General features: G+C 26.0%; 1 pseudogene; it reads right to left on the bottom strand.

The window, feature by feature from the left end:
* Nucleotides 1–16,613, bottom strand: part of LOC142321435 (dynein axonemal heavy chain 1-like) — a 101,803-nt pseudogene that overhangs the window by 14,693 nt on the left and 70,497 nt on the right.

Here is a 16,613-nt window from a genome sequence, read left to right on the forward strand (position 1 = left end):
TAAAAATGTTTGGTTATTTTCTGAACAAACCTCATATATCATTTAAAATTGTTTTTTTTTTTTTAAATTTAAACCACTCAATTACAATCAGAATAGTGTATCAGAATGTGTACATACATTAGTGATGTTGAACCTCTGTATAATAAGGGAAATAAATAAATACATATAAATTGAAAACAGCCAGTTATTAGTTAGTCCAGGACAAACTACTTGCAGCAAAACCATACCACTACTTCTAAAATACTACTACTACTAAATAAAATTAAGTGGTACATTCAAGTATACAAGTAAAAAAATTACTCTACTCTTCCAGTAAAATTTTACAATACATGATCCTAGATGACTCTATCTCCCTACCCCCTGGAATAATTTTAACCAAAATTAAATGGGATCAATGATCTCTACAAAATTTCATAAATATTATTTAATTCAGTCTAAAGTTATTAGAAAAACAATAACTGATGGATACAAAATAGGGCTGTTATCCTTTCCCCTAAATGAAATTGCTTGAATACACAACCAACACACATATTAGTGTAATGGAATCATCTAATTAGAACAAGAATGTAATTTTGAATCCAAAAATGACAAAAGAGAAAAACATTTTTTTGCCTCTGCCCCTTTAATGGGGGTTTGAATAAGATCAGGTATCTTAGATACTCAAGAGACATTTAAATTATATGAAAAAAATTATCTATCTTTTCAGTAAAATTTTGAGTTAGAGACCCATAAGGTCTATATTTCCAACTTAACAGATTGTGAGCAAAATTCAATGGCATCAATGCTGCTATACAGAAAATGTGCCTCATCCAAGGCACAATTGATAATAAATTAGGTAAGTGTAGCAGTACTGTTATGACCAACTAACAAAGAAAAGAACTGCTAAAATTTTACACACAAAGAAACAAGGGCAGCAAAGAGTAGCATTAAAATATGACAAAAAAAAATTAATACTTAACTTTATTAAAGAATAATTTATTGATTATCATTATAGCAGTAGAATTATTATAACTATTAATTAGAGAAAAATGCTTACTGCTTTTTCCCTAAAAAAAAGGTAAAAAACAAAGCCTTTTTCTTTAATGTTAAATACAATTATCTTTTAATTGCATATTTTTGAATGTTTGAACATATTAATAAAATTCTAGATCAGCTGTTCAATTATTATTTTCTCAATGTCTAATGTTAATTTATTAATAATGGTGTAATATAAAGGTTTAGAAAAACATGAAAATTTTTAATGGCTGAATTATAAAAAAATAATCACAAATTTATAAAAAATATTTTAAAATAAACAGATTTTATAAACTGACTGACAATTCGTTAACTATTTAATGACAATCAAATGCAGCCAAGACCAAACTTTGCAAGAAGTAGCAGTTTAATGTGTTTACCTTAGGCAGCTGTATATAATATCTTATCTAATAGTGTGTCTTGAATATACAATAACGGACATAACAACAACAAAAATATTTAAAAATAGTTCCTCTTTCCGAGTATACCAGTATCACACATGACAAATAGCTTCTGCGAGTGGTGTTGGACTAGTGACAGTGAATGGTAATTTAAAACAATTTAAAGAAATTGGTTTTCTCACCTCAAAGGAAAGGTAAAGGTGGCTGTAAAAGAAAAACTAATCCAACAGACAATTGGTTATTAGTAAGAAAAATAAAAACTGATCCAAAATTGCCTGCTGTGGACTTAAATCGAGAACTAGTTGTCAGTGGAACAGATTTACAAGTGACAACTTAGACACCAATTTCTTGCAGCTGGAAGAAAAGCTCGTAGCCAGCTAAAAAACAGTTTTTAACACCAGCAACTTGAAAAAAAAAAGACTCTTGTGGACCAAAGAAGACTACAAATGTTTTCAGATGAGTCACATTTTTATGATCAGAGAAAAACGGTTCCATATGTTAGAACATCAGATAGCATCACTGGCTCATATCCAACAACCAGTTAAACATCGCCAGAAAAAAATTTTTGGGTTGTTTCAAATTTGAAGGCCCACAGCAGTAGATGAACCAGCAGTGGATATATAAGATTCTGAAGGAAAGTCTTATGAAATACCTTCAAAACAAATTTAAACAAAACAATGGAGTGTTTCAACAAGATTTGCGCCGTGCCATACTGCCAAAAAAGTGGAAAAACATTTTGAAGAATGAAATTAAAGTTCTTCCACAGCCACTTAACTCCCCAAACTTAAATCCAATTGAAAATCCTTGGGCAATTGTCAAAAAATGACTCTCAAAAATGGATTGTCACAAAAATCAATTTCATTAAAGCAATATTGTTGATATCGTTAAATAATGAAGAAATTAAAAAAAAATGTGTTGTACACTTGAACTGATGCTAAATCGTGTATGTGAAGTGATTAAGAATTAAGGACATATGATTTACTAGATATTTATAAATTGTAATTGTTCATGTAAATATCTTTTATCTAAATAAAGTTACTTTTTATTAAATAACATCTTAATCAGATTAATTTTCATGCTACTGTAGCAAGTTAACAAATTAAAAAATGTAAAAGTTAAAAATTCAAAAAAACAAATAATATGCAGAAAAACAAAGTATTTTTAACTGAACAATGAAATTGAAACTAACTATTATTAAAATATTTTTTATAACCACGATTGTAAAATAATTCTCTTTTTCTTTTGGCTTGATAATATTGCAACATAAGCTTGAAGCTTGTGTGTGGAATATGGAAATTTTGAAACATATGAAAAATTACATGCCTGACCGGGATAATATTATTTGTTAATAAGAGATGGAAAAATTTCACTCTTCTTTTGATTATATTTTTTTAGATCTTGCTGCATTTTATTTTTTCTTTTTCTCTTCTTTCCATTGCTTCCAGTACTTTCTAATTCTTTCCAAGAGTGCTTGTTTTTGCTCTTCTATAAATTTTCTAGAGGCGTTCTTTAGTTTTTCTTGTTCATTTAGTTAGAAAAACTCAGTTGTTTTACAAATTCTATTCTACCCGTTATTATTTTTTTCAAATCTTTATTTAGTTTTTCTAGGTCTTGGTTTACTTCCTGATGCCAGCTATTTTTTTTCCTGTAAAAGTTAAATAATTGTTTCGTAAATCTATTGTCACTCATTCTATAAATATGGCCAAAAACCTCATTCTTCTTTTCTGTATTTCCATTTATAAATCTTTTATTTCTCGGTAAATTTCTTTGTTAAATTTTAGCCTATAACCTTCATTAGTTCTTTTGGGTTCAAAAATATTCCTTAAGATTCTTCTTTTTTCTTATAAAAGATTTCTTACATTAAACTTTCCAATCACTTGCATATAAGGCTTCTGGACAAATTACTGTTTTTTTAGTATCACAATTTGGATTTATAGCTTAAAGATTTCTTATTATAAATATCCACTGTCAGTCTATAAGTTGTTTCAATTTTACGAATTCTACTTTTAATTCTTTCTTTTCAAGTACAGTCGGTGTGTTACTATCTCCCAAAGATACCTAAATTTGCCTACTTCGTGTATTTTTTGTCTCTTTTCGAAGATTACTTCATCTACATAGTTCTTATCATAGGTTATAAATTCTGTTTTTTCTTAAGATGTATCTAAACTGATTTTGTTTTTCTTTTTTTTACTCTTTTTAATAAAAATAAATAAAAAAAATTTCATTCAGTTTGTTGCTCGATTCCTTTTTAAATTTCACTAACATACTATTATTTTACTGCTAAAAGTAGGTCAAAAAAGATTAAACAGATGGATCATTAATGAAAATGAAGACCTATTCACATTTTAAAAATACATTGGTAAATAGATGATTGACCACTTTTTACATAACATTAATACTGTGAATGAAGAAATTTTTAAAAGGGATTTTATTATATATTTTCTCTTAATACCATCATTACTTGTCTTAAATCAGGTATTGTCACTATTGCAAAACATTCAAAATTCTAAATAGAACAGTGAAATAATTTATTCTATAGTTTCATTTTTTTTAGGGTTAACTCTTTTATTACATATCTCTATACCCATACAGCCTCATGACATCAAAGTGTTTTTACATCAAATTTGTTAAAGAACTTTTTGTAAAAAATTATATATTCGTGTATTATGCAGGTCATACTTGGTCACAGTGGCTTACACTGTTTCTCCCCATTCCATTTCTTATTTTTATAAAAAAGTAGTAAAAAAATAAGACTTATTCCTGTATTGCTGAGAGCCTTAGCATATGATTTGTAGTGTACTACAAATTTCTTCGAGTTCCTTTTTAAGTTTTTGAAATATAAAAATATTTTATCTAAATTTTCTAGTATTAGATAATTATCAAAATTATCTAATACAAATAATTATAAAAATAAACTTTCCATTTTTAATATGAGAGTCAATTTTACACTGAGATTGTTAAATTATTTTTTTAGTTTGAATAAATAATGATAATAATAAAAAAAGTGCCTTTTATGTTTGAAAAAGATTAAAAAAATAAAAATTGAAAAAATTAGAATTATTTTATAAAATGTTATAAAGGAAACAGTGTTATTTTCTAGCCTTTTATTTCATTATATATCATTATTTATTATTTTATTCATATTTTACTACTTTCTCGCTACTTCTAATGTTTACATTTCTTGTCATTAGCTTTTTTCATGTAAAATATATTTTTTTTATAACTATGTAAACATTTTTAATAAAATAACAATTTAATGTATAATAAATTTAAAACTAATAAATAATATCAATTTCAAAATTATATTAAGATGTAAAATGTAACAAGTTTTAATTCTTTTAAAATTTTAACTTTTTCTAGTCAATGCTAAATTAAATTTTATTTATCCTTAGTTCAGAATAGTTATTACAGTAAATTTTTACTGTTAATTTTGTGATTAGTAATATTAGTTATTAATTTCAAATTAGTAAAAGTTTTTATTTAAAATTACTTTTCCCCAAATGAACAAATATCTCTTGAAATAGAAGTTCTCTTTAAACATTCTCTTGAAAACAGAAGTTTGTACTTTTCTTCTTTTTAATGAAACTCCTGTATTACAGTTGTCCAGTTTTTACAAAAATGTGAATCCATCACTCTGTTTTTCTATTTGGAATCAATATTCTCCTTAATTATTTAAGTTATTCATTTATTTTATTAAACACCATTTTGTAAAGAGTTGTATATTAATAACAATAAACTAAAAGTAATTTTAATTAAGATTTAAAAAAAAAATTAAAATTACCTTAAATGGAACATCAGAATATTCTGTTAAGAACATATGAAGCTGTGATATACATATACGTAAATCACCATCTGTAAATTCATACGGTATGTTAAATCCAAGAGGTCCAAACTTACGCCTTTCAAGACAAACACCATGGAACAGACATAATGAAAATAACAGCCATTTAAATTCAGATACTTTTGGTTTTTCAGAAGATATGAAATCAGAATACTCAACAACTTGACCAGTAAATGCACGTAGCATGTTTGCCTTTATTTAGAAAAAAAAACATAAATAAATATAAGTAAGAAAAATGAAGATGCTGCTACAAAAAATCATAAATATTCTAAATACAATAAAATTTTTTTAAATGGACACCAATGGAACAACAATAAAATTTCTACTTAAAGAGCAGATGGTTTCATGTTATGAAATGATGCAAATTAAGATAAAAAAATAAATACAATTTTTATAATTTAATTAGCTTATTAGTTAAAATTTAAATGGAGTATTGAGAACAGTTGTAATGAACTTAAAATAGAAAATAAATTTCAATAAATTCATTACACTATTAAATTATTCAATACATTTATTCCCCCTGGAAAGATCTTGAAGGCAGTGAAAAAAAATTACCCAGTTTCATTACCATTAGGTATGATGTTTGTGTTTCCATCTTTCAAAAATGACAACAACTTACTCTTCCATTCATTTATTGTTATTGTATGTGAATTACTGGTCTTACTGTAAATTTGATTTCATACAATGCTGTGGTATTTTTCTAAACATTCAAGCCAGTTATTCAATGTTTAATTAATTTGTCATGTTCCTCCCTATGATAATTGGCAATAGTATAATGACACACCAAACACCAAATAGTATGAGAAAAGTGTTTTAAAAACTTATTTTTAATTTTGAAAGCCTTCAATAAAAACGGGAAAAAATAGAATTACAAATGTAGCCAATAACTGATAGATCACATCTTGTAGAGGTGCAGCCGGTAACTGGTTCAGATCATACCTTCTAGGTAGGAAACAATATGTATAAAATAAGAGACAAAAGAAGTAGTTTTATAAATCCAAATTTATCAAATTTTTAGCTGGTGCACCACAAAATTCAATACTAGATAACGCGCACACACGCATGCACACAGGCGATTCATGCTTGTGATTCAAACTTTCAGGGAATGTTTTACTGATGAAAATAAAGAAGAAAGTACATATAAACATTGATTCAGAAAGCGAGTGTTGGCTGGTGAAAGATTTAGCTCTGATTTCTGCTCCTTTGTAAAATTAAGCCAAACTGAAGTTCTTAAAATCTAAATTAAGGGGTAAATATAGTAACCTTAAAAATCTGGCCTAAACACCTTTTAAAAATTGATCCCAGAACTGTATTTTTCAAGAAATTTGGGTAAAAGACAAAAGAGTGGGGTTAAAAACACTGTTTTAGACCCTCTAAACCTAATAATACATCAGAGACATCAGTTTAGCCACTATCAGGATCCCACCGATGTCAATGCCTCGGCAGACATTTTCATCAGTGTATTTTGACAACTTACTATCGCTTTTGTATGGCTTCTTTCCACGATCACCTAATTAAATGCAAGTGTTATTGCATTCGAACAGCAATAAACATTTAAATAAGTGAATAGAATAGTGCATGTAAATCATTTATAACAATGTCTTATAAATTTTCCAAAGAAATCTGGCGAATCTTTTCGTCAGACTTCATGCATATTGAAGCACTTGTGAACCTATTTTTATATGGACTTCTTCTCTATTTTCATCAGTAGAACATGTCCTGAAAGTCTGTTACATCCTTCATGAATCATTCTGAATATTATACAGATATAGTGTTTAAGTGAATCAATAATACTTTAAGCAATGGTACAACACTGATACAATCCATTGCTAAATACTTGCTAAATTAATTGCAATAAATGCTTTTATAAACACAAGCCAGCTATTCATCATCTCATTTGGTACAATTTAATATAGTAATGATAAACAAATGATAATAAATCTAATTTTAATAGTAAATAGGAAGATAATATTAATAGTAGGTAATAGTGCTACAGAACAGACATAAATAATAAAGTTCTTATATAAAATAGTTTATCATCATAACCTCTCTTCAAATGACTATATACAATTATATTTTTAAAAAATAGGCTAAAATATTCCTATTATATTCCTTTAATATCTAGGTTTGGTAATGATAAACTGATTAGAGAAGTTTATTATGCATAGATAATCTCTTATATATAATAATCAACAGAATTTAGGATTACATAAATAAAATTCTGAGGTAGTTTTTAGGCAACAAATGAATAAATATTAAAACTGTAGACAATCTTTTATTAATTTAAATTAATGGTTGTTCCACCATTCCTTCATTATTTACTTATGAAATAATAAATTGTAGATATACAGATTTTTAAAAGAATTTCAGACAATTATAATTACAATGAAAGAAATGGAACAAATAGGTTTGTGAAAGTCCATAAAATACTGTTAGAATACAACAGTTATGTCAAGCTAAAGTTCATGGGAAATTATTATATTACATTGATACTTATAATCATAAAAAAAATTTATCAAAAGACTAGAGCAGTTTTTAATAAAAAAAAAAGAGTTTACTCAACTGAAGAATTTTTTCCTTCCTAATCAGAAGTCAATTAGTTATATATTTAACATTAGGGGATTTAACTTTAGAACCTTATACTTAGTTATTAAGAGATGGTATTAAAAAAAAAAAACAAAGCTGTATTATATAAAATAAATACTCGTGTAATAGGTAAGAGGTCAAAAAGTTAATCTTCAGTCTAAAATGTTTTTTTTTTTAATTTTGTGACAAGATATTAATAACAACAACTTTCCTACACACAACTTCAAAATACATCGAGTTTGATATTAAAGTCAATGAAATTTTAATAATTAATTTAAGAATTTAAATTTGTACATCACGGTGGCAGAGTGGTAGCGTCTCACCCTTTCATCTGGGAGACCTGAGTTTGAACTCTGATCAGGCATGGAATTACTCATATGCTGCAAAACTCCATGTCTATATTCCCACAAGCTTCTCTATAAGCTTCTGGTGGATTAATTCATTAAATAAAAAACAATTCATATTTGTTCTGGTGTGACAATTTTAATAACATAAATGAACAAAACAAGTCTTTGTTTAAAATATAATTGGTTTCCAATTTTATTTTAAACAAATTAAGGTATATTAATACCTTAATTCCACGAGGTGGTTCAACAGTCATTTTCTACCATTTTGTAATATTGATGCTGGGAATGATGGTGTAGGTGAAGAAGTCAACCAAATTCTAAAATCACGATGTGTTACATCAAGATCAATGTTGTCAATAAGAAATTCCAACCTTGGCATCCAACTAGGTGCTAAATGACAATTCTATAAAAATAAAAATGGAAAAAAATAATCACATATTTAAATATTCAATTTAATCATCAGTATTAATAAATTTAGAAATAAAAATCCTAAAAATAGAATTAAAACCTAAAACTAAGTTCTCATCTCAATTGTTTAACAATTATCTTCTAGCTTACTCTATATATCTAAACTGTTACTATTCTAAATAAAAATCAATTTATTTTATTAAAAGTTATTTTAATAGCCATTAAAATGAAATTTATAGCTCTTTCTCTGCTCAATAATAGTCTTTCATCTTTTCTACTTTCATTAGAATTTTTTATTGAGAATTTTATAATGTGGCTCTGATCGAGATTCTACCTCAGTTTCCTTTTATTCTGTTCAGTAACAAATAAAATATTTATTCTTTGTTCCGATTGCATTTATAATTGTGAAAATATATTAAAACATTTCTGAGGAGGCTTATTATTATCTTTAAATAGAAAACATAGTAAAACAATTGAATGATAATTTGAAGATTCTAATTCAACAGTTAATTTAACTTGAGATGGGATTCTTTCAATCAAAATTTCATCTAAAATAAAAAAAGAACCATTCCAATATTAACAAATGTAATTCAGAAACAAAAAAAATCCTAGATGCTAACCCCAAGGCTATCCAATGATGCATGTTGGTATTATTACTTAACTATAAGCAGACTGTCTTTAATGGGTCAATAGTTAAAGACTTAGCAAAAGGCAATGAATTTATAAAGTTGGTAGTCACATCTTTATACATACACATGCCCATGTATGTATGTATGTGCATGTGCATGATGCATGCACGCACACGCGTGTGTGTGTCAGTGGTAAGTGTGTTTAGGGCACGTTCTTTGAACGTTTATACCATAACTACCAATGTCTATAAATTATATGTAACTTCTAAAATTGTATATAACTATTAATGAAAAAAGTATAAAAAAGAAACAGCTGGTCAGATTTAAAAAAAAACTTCAAATGTTTTTTCTATGAATGAAGATAAATTCATTGGATAAGAAAACTGTTCAATATGTAATATACTGGAAAATAAAAATTTATAAACTTCTTGACTGGAAGTTAATCTATAAACATTTTTTAAAGAATGAATGTTATCATTTTATTGTAGGTAAAATATGTTGGTCCACTTTATTTTCCAAAATTTAAATAATACATTTTTTTTTAATGTAATTGGAGTGGTTTTTTGTTTTGTCGAAAAAACTGAAGAATATAAAATAATACAATTCTTATCCGTAAATAATAGAACTATTCTTCTGGATGTAAATTAAGGTAATTCTAAGTATTTGCATTTCTTTAACAACTATGTAATCAGATACTGATCAAGAAATCATATCTAATTTTGATAAAGATCTATTAGAATATTAAATTATCTAATATTGATTTTAGATCTGATAATGAAATAAATCATATGCTAATTGACAGTTTTTTTAATCAGATTACTGTTTATGAAGCATAGTTATACAAACTATCATTCAGAGATCAAACACCAGCCTTTGTGATGGTGTAGCGAAAAATGTTTCACAGCTAAAAAATTGAAAACACTAAATTTAGGAAGAAAGGACTGACTAGAGTTAACTTCAGATATAATGAACAATTAATCTAAAATTCAATTTTAACTTCTTATATTGATTAAAAGATATATAAAAAAAATGGCAAAGGAAGCTGAGGAAAGTTGCCCTCTATTTGGAGGAAATTAACTGCACAAAAAAGTATTTTGAAAAATTTGGAGTTTCATGCACAGATAATCAATATTAATCATTAGGCCCTTGACTTTCCTACTTACAAAAATTAAAGACAGTTTGAAAGGAAGGTCATTTTTGAATGACTGGAAAAGACAGTAGCAAGTAGGGAAAAATTACAGTTGGCAGGCATCAAAATTTTCTTTTTGGATGTTAAAAGAGACTATTAAGAAATGATGTGTCAGCTATGTATAATTCAGATGAATTTTTTGAACAGCATGTCAGTCAGATGGCTGAAGGTTATTCTGGAGTAAGGGTGTAATCAGTTTTAATTGAGATAAGAATATTTTTAACACCTTTACTAAGACTTTTATTGATAATTCAAAAAACATATAAAAATATAAAGCAGTATAAAATTGGAATTTTTTCAAACAAAATAATTTATGTTGTGTCATTTATTTATGAAATAAAGTAAAGTAATTAACAGAACTACAATAAATAAAAAAAACTTACCTGAAAGAAAACCCAACTGCCCATTTCTATTGCTTCAATGAACATTTTTTCAGCAACTGGTCCTTTGCCTTGCCCAAGTGATATTGATAACATTCTTTTAGTCATTCTCATCTACAAAAAATATTAAATGATAAATAAAATTAATTACATTTACAAGTAAAAAAAACTCTCCACAGCCACATAAGAGACAACATTAATAATGTTCTTATAACTGTGTGTGTGTGCATGCGCGCGCACACACATCTTTAATCACTTTAATCATGCGCGATCACATCTTTAATCACTTGTACAATATGAAATATGCAAACACACAATAAATTAACAAATACAATGCACTTTCAATTATGTACTAAATGTGTGTAAGTAGAAAAAAAATACCAGTAACAACTGATAATATTAAGATAAGAGTATCAGTCACTGAACATGGTTACGAAGTGATTGAAAGCATTATGACATGAAAGCTACATTTTGAAAAACTATATGATTATTTTGAATACTACAATACTTATTACACTTAGTTCAATTAATCTTAACTGTAGTGGGATAATGTTTTGCTACAATTATTTGCTTCAAAATTTTAATTTTGTTTAAAATATGATATATTATAAACCTTTGCTTGTAATCTATCAACTTATTTTCAACTTTTTTCTCAATATGATATTTTAGAAATTTGTATTTTATATACTACAATAATACTAATAAATATCTGATTAAATATTCACATAATACATAAATCCAAAGGATTCACAGAAATACAATAATCCTACAAAAAAAGTTTAAGACTGGTTTCTACCTTTTTGTAATAGCTTAATTATATCCGACAAGGACTTAAATTAAATCCTACTCCTGAGAATATGTAACACCAAAATTTTTTTATGAAGAAAGTGTTATGTCTGAAATTTTATTACTGTAATGAACTTTACAATGATATACACTTTTAATCTGTATCCTAATGCTTTAAATTGCTTTTGCAACCTAAAAATACTCTTATAAAAATATATCTATTTCAAAGAAAATTTGATTCTATATGTCATTAAAGATTTTGTATAATTAATTCTGCCCAAAGACTGTCACGGACAGTAATATAAAAAAATATATTAGATAACTGAATAAAACGGAAGAGTACTTGTATTTATGAAAAAAAAAAATGTTTCACTTAAAGATTTCTAATGAATAAAAAGGTATGAAAACAGACATTACTGATTAAAAAAAAGAAACCATTGAAAATATGCAGATAAATATGGCATCAGTATAGATTTATAAAAATTTGGAGTTGAAAAACTGTGGAGACTATAATAATTATAAAGGTAAAAAAAAGTAGAAAATAAAATCTAAAATGTACATTATTACATACCTTATCAGCAAATTTATATAAATCAGCAGCTGGATCTGTACCAGGAGATAAAACAAAAATTAATGGTACATTAGGTCGAGATTCTTGATACATTGCAATTAAATCTGATGTTTGTGGTTCAATAAATCTAGAACCAAGATGTTTAGTTAGGAAATCTTGCATAGCATTACTAATTTTATCCGGTCTGAGACATTTTAATACAATAAGAAATTGAAAAGAATCTAATTTCTTATCCCAAGGCTGTGGTAAACGTTTCCTGTTTATAAACATAAAAAAAAATATTATTGGTTTTTCCTAAGTTCTAGTAATAATGATTTGTGATGAAAATACATTTTCCAGCATATATGATTATCTTGTTTGATCTCAATTAAAAACTTTCAAATTAATTCAGTTTATAATCAAAAAATATTAGAATTCTTTTCTAGTATTCAGAACTTGTATAAAATCTCCTATCATTAGCCATGAAGAGTTTAGAAAAGAATTAAATTAAACTGAGAAGATATCTTTATTGAATGAATATCAGCCAAACTAACTTAAGGTTTTAAAAAAATTTAAAACATTAAAAATATTTTAGTAGTAATAAGAGCATGGTAAGATTTAGATCAATAAACAAATCTTATTTTTATATTTATACATGCAATATTTTCTCAAAAATTTCTTTTATTAATGATCTAAAAACTCTCTAAAATTTTCAAATTAGTTTCTGAGTCAGGGTTGAGTATGATAATCGATTTGCATCCCTTACAATCTGACAATTCGATAACAACTGGAAAATCTCAGAAAACCATGTTCAATAACCTATTCCCATAGTTTACCCAATGTTGGGAAACACAGTTTCACTCCATAACGTTGGCATTTATTAATAACTGTTTAACAAATCAATCGATGTGAATTTTTGTATTTTATGCGTTCTCCAAATTGATCACATCAATAATTAATTTTAATTAATTACTTTGCAAAAATCTCAAATACTACAAAACACTTTGTTATAATTAATTCATTTAGCCAACCCAAGAAAAATTTGATTTTGATGACATCATTTTAATCTGTGGTAAATCAAACACATTTGTTCTTTAAAAAAAAATCTATTTAGATGTCTTTTGTTGTCTTTTAATAAACTGGTATACAAATAAAGAATAGACATGTTTAACATAACAAAGTGAACTGATTATTCATTATGAGGAACTAAACTTGTCAGTTAATGTATATAAAAAGTGAATTGTAAAAAGGACTACAGTTCTTTTTGTTGCATTGTATGTGATAGGTTATAACTATAAATCATTATTACATACTACAGATAGAGAATAATTGCAAAAAACAAAACCTTAATTTTTTACTGAAATATATTGCAAAATTATTTTTTATTTAGCTGAATTAATGATCAATAAATTGCAGTTGTTATTACTTTGTAATGAAATAAGTATACTTTTTATATAACATAGCAGTTTTAAATTAATACAGTAATAAATGCCTACATTTGACAATACAACAATCAAATTAATATGTAGTTATTCTCAAAATAACAAATATTACATAATAAATAGTAAATAAGAAATAATGAATACAAAATGAAAATAATTCTTTTGAAAGACATCACTTTTTTTATAAAAAATTCTCCAGTGGTGTACTTATTGGAAGACATTACACTAGTATTTGTACTAGCTAGTTGGCTTTGTCGAATAATGAATATATTCAACTACTTCTAATTATCATAACCCAATGTCACTGCTAAAAAACATGATGCATGTTATCCTTTTATACAATATTTATTCCTTTTATTTCATGTTTCCTCTTATTCGATTTATAGATTCCCCTTAACAAACAACAAAAAAACTGTTAGATTTTGTTGACTGTTATGCATAATTAAATATTTTCATTAATTACAGATTACAATTGTAACATTTTTAATCGTGTAATACCTAGTTTTCTTGTATTATTTGTAGAAACAGATGCATTATTTTATTTCTACCTGAATGGTTGATTTGAAAATTATTTGTAGTAATCTATATAAATGTAAGTAAAATGTCACTCATTTAAAAAATTATTCTTCTGTGTAGTGAATCTTAAAATAGTCATTAGACTAATATAATACAAAAAAAATTGTCTACTATTATGAAAATTGATCTGTATTTACAGAAGTAATTTTGTTTAGTTTTTGCATCATATCTAAGCATGAAAAACAAGTTTCATAGAAAAAATAATTAAATAATAAAAAACTCAGAAAGTAATAAACTTCTGAACTCCTCTCACTAAGTTTCTAATTTTTAATAATAAAATGCAAACATTTAAACAGAGAAATAAAATAATTTTAAATGCATAAATAAAAAAAAACTTAAATGACCTATGAGGCTCTTCAGAATCAAAAATTTCTTTGTAATATTCAACATTATTTTTAAATCTTTCAGAAAAACCTTGAAAGATTTCTAATGAAAGAATCTCTCTCCAAGAACGAACAGACAGCCATGTTGGAGCAGGATTTTCGAGTGCCTTAAAAAAAAAAAAAAAAAAAAAAAATAATATTGATAAATATATATAAATAATTATACATATTAAAATTAACTAACTTTTTTAAACAAAAATTTATCTAGAAAAAAATATTACTCATTTGAACAACATTTATTCATAGGACATAACTAAATAAATTACAAATATTAAAAATGTCATCGATGCTAATAGTTTTAGAAGTAGTAAATAATATTTTTTAAATTTTCTATATCCCAAACTGTTTGGATCATTGGTAATTTATTCACTTTCTAGGGAATAATTCATGAAACTATTCACATTAATTTTGATGTCTACTTATTAATTGTTAAATGTTCTTCACATTATTTATGTTAATATTTTCGTAACAATTTAAAAAAAAAAGTAATATTAATCTTAAGTTTATAATCAGTCATGTATAACATTGTTTTATCTGTTTTTAAGATAATTTTGTTTTATATTTATCTATGAATTATAAGCATATAAGTTTTTGTTTTCCAAAATTCCGTCATATTTCCAATGTTATTCCAAAGATTAAGACATATCCTTTTTATATCCATTTTATGAAAATCAGTTCAGCTCTTCTGAAATTGTACAGGGATACCAACAAATATAACATTCTAACATGTTTATCATCTTTGGAGAATTAATTACTCTACAGCATATCCATTCCCTGGTGGAAAACAACAAAAATGTAACAAAAAAATACAAAAAATACACTGAGAAAGCTAGAGTTTGATACCAATGCAAAGATATTGTAAAATCAATAAACGTAGTTTTTTTTAATTTACACATACATTACCTTTATATTTACTAGTTGGTAATAATATTCCAAATATTTTTACTCCATCATTTTATACACACAAGTATAAAAGATTTCTTTAAGTCATCACATGCATATTTTAGAATTTTCAAAAAAATTTTAATCATTTTTTCGGGGAAAAATCACATTTTTACCAATTTATTAATACTGTACCAGGGCTCTCATATTTTTGTGAACCTAATATATATATTTTTTTTTTTTTTTGAGTGCCACTCTTTTATAGAGATGAATGTATAGAGAATAAGGAAGAGATGAGCTAACTTTAAACATTGTTGCTAGTCTTTATACATGTAATACCTCTTTCTTTCCTCCTTTCATACTGTGAAAGCAGCAAGTAACAAACAGTTTCCAAGTGATTGACAAAACAGATTGTGGTAAGTTACGATTGTGAGTGTGATGATCCAGTTCAGTGTGTGAATTCAATTGAACAGTAATGGTAGCGTGTTGTTATGACCTAGCCAATGCTATGAGGAAGATAGGTTCCCTCCCATGAAAATCTAGTATATAATTCTGAAAAATGTAGGAATAACAGCAGATAATAATTAGAATTTTTACTGCTGTACTCTAAATTACTGAACTTAAATATATTTTAAGTCGCTCAAATGAGATATTGGGCTTCAAATATCGAAACTTTTCAATTTTTATATGAGACTAATTTCTTTAGATTGACAAATAAAGATATTGACAAATAAAATTAGTTTTTATTTAAAAAGTAACTTATAATGTGTCTCATTTTCTAAACACATAGAGGTCTGATTTGGAAAGATCAGTTTGCATTTATTCTCACATTTTTTCTTCAACATTATCGCAAATGTGTTGTTAATGGGAATCAATAATGTCTACAATATTGTTTATGTTGGGAATTTGGTAGTTAGAATTAACTACCACCAAATGTGGGAATCAATTATTTTATATTACCAATTTATGTGGGAATCTGGTGCAGTTAATTTGGTGGAAAGTTATTCTTCCTCCTATTTAGAAAGTGTCGTGTATTAAATTACATTATTTTTAAAAGAAAACAAAGTTTATCATGATGAACAATGAATAAAAGAAATTTACTTAATTATTAATAGCGGCCCGCTTGTTTTTATTCCTAACTATGCTGAATAAAATTAATTGCTTCTAAAAGTTATATATTGTACCTCTTTCTGAATATG

This window comes from Lycorma delicatula, chromosome 3, assembly GCF_047948215.1.
Source record: "Lycorma delicatula isolate Av1 chromosome 3, ASM4794821v1, whole genome shotgun sequence".
NCBI classification, from domain to species: domain Eukaryota; kingdom Metazoa; phylum Arthropoda; class Insecta; order Hemiptera; family Fulgoridae; genus Lycorma; species Lycorma delicatula.